Source organism: Triticum dicoccoides, unplaced genomic scaffold (genome assembly GCF_002162155.2).
Source record: "Triticum dicoccoides isolate Atlit2015 ecotype Zavitan unplaced genomic scaffold, WEW_v2.0 scaffold180634, whole genome shotgun sequence".
Taxonomy (NCBI): Eukaryota; Viridiplantae; Streptophyta; class Magnoliopsida; order Poales; family Poaceae; genus Triticum; species Triticum dicoccoides.
Window position 1 is genome coordinate 1 of NW_021225816.1, and position 1,714 is coordinate 1,714.

Here is a 1,714-nt window from a genome sequence, read left to right on the forward strand (position 1 = left end):
TGCATATAATAGAAAACCAATTCCCAACTATTTATGCCCAATCATCCCAAACAAGCACCATGTATTTTAAAGAGAAATTCAGTCCAAGCAGCTTCATTAATCCTTCAGGTGCATAATCAATCACTGTAGTGTTCTAGCCTTAAGAAACTGAAAAAGAAACAATCAAAAACAAAAGTAAAATCATGTGTAGCAGCAGCAAAAGCAAAACTAATCGCATCCTGTTATTCTGACCTATCATCTTTTAAATCAAACTACACAAGAATAAAATTATCTAACAGAACATGAACACCATGTATCCTATTCAGAGTGGTACCAAAAAGGAGAGACATCTTCACTGCATATATATGCTAGATAATCAAAAATCTGAAAGCATCTTAGAGGAAGCCCTCACTAAGAACCTTATTTCAAGGGAAAAATTGATTTGTGAGATCATTTTCTATAAGATGTGAGAAGCAATACTTACTCTTGCTTTTGTCTTTTGGGAGGAGTACAGTCCTATTCCTTTTTTTTTGCGGGAAACGTTCCTATTCCTTTGAGCTGCATTCAAAAAATTTGTACATACGTACTGCTACTGTATGAGTGGATATTGAAGAATAGATAAAAAATCAACGAAAACAATACAGAGAACTAACAAAAATTGCAGGAAAACTAATTATGCCTGCCTTCTTTTAGATAATATAAGATAGTTAGGGGCTAAACCAACTAATCAATAAAAAGGAGAGCATGTATGTAGTTCATCTAGTTATTATGAAACATGTGCTTTATACGCACATGAGTGTAGTGATATCTGTCAGATTTTTCAGATTAGAAGGCAGTGTTACATAGCAATGAAGCAAAATTTAATTCAGATTTCAATTAAGGAAACAAAAAATCTGAAGTATTAATTCAGATTTGAATTAAGCAAAAAAAAATCCAGAATTAGCCACAAAGGGGAACTTGGGAAGAGTATGTACCAGGAGCAAGAAATTCAGGTTCATCTTGGGTAACCTGCATCTTCACATCACGCCATGTGAACCTTCCCTGCACTTAATATGCTTAATGCCTAACCCTTGACAATTCTGAAAATTAGTAAACACTAACTACATACATGTGCTCACTAAGAATACTGCGGTCTAGGAGACAGCAGAAAATTAGTAAACACTAACTACAATTCCGCCATCCAGTCAAGGCCGCGAAAGATCCAACTCTCGAGAGCCAGCATGCCATGCGTCCAGCAGCCACCATTGCTTCCCTGGCATGGGCCACCCAGGCGAGCCCCTGGGGTCTAGGAGCCTCCGTCGCTTGCTGCTCCCTCTGGTTGAATTGTCAGCTATATATGCAGTAGCAAATAACATCAGGCTAAGGCAGGTGCCATCCAATTCAATTTACAGGAGTTTCTTCCCAACTCCAGTCAGACTACTTATGGTTATCAATATTCAATAGTCATAACGCATAACTAAGAGTCTAAATACTGACGTACAAATTCAACAACAAAAAAACACCCACAAAATGGGACATAAAGGAACATAGGCAGAAATCCAGCATCGAAATCTTCATGCTTGATACAAGGAAGATAATCAAACGTATGCAGACACTAAAATGCAAGCAAGATTAACTGACAGATCAAGTACCAATTAATCGAAGCAAGTCGATGTGCCTTCAACCTTCTTGCCAGTTGACAAATGTCTGCGGAAACTGGACAGCATACTGAGTTCAGCAAACTAAGTGATTAGTT

At 37.6% G+C, this 1,714-nt stretch overlaps 2 long non-coding RNA genes across 2 annotated transcripts; both read right to left on the reverse strand.

The window, feature by feature from the left end:
• Positions 1-8: 8 nt before the first annotated feature.
• LOC119344697 lies at positions 9-1,023 on the reverse strand. The gene is made up of 3 exons (XR_005166780.1): positions 954-1,023; positions 464-537; positions 9-147 (listed from the first exon to the last, which is right to left on the reverse strand). It is a non-coding gene; the product is annotated as an uncharacterized LOC119344697 (long non-coding RNA).
• A 203-nt stretch (positions 1,024-1,226) lies between these two features.
• LOC119344696 lies at positions 1,227-1,700 on the reverse strand. The gene is made up of 2 exons (XR_005166779.1): positions 1,611-1,700; positions 1,227-1,309 (listed from the first exon to the last, which is right to left on the reverse strand). It is a non-coding gene; the product is annotated as an uncharacterized LOC119344696 (long non-coding RNA).
• Between the last annotated feature and the right edge of the window lie 14 nt (positions 1,701-1,714).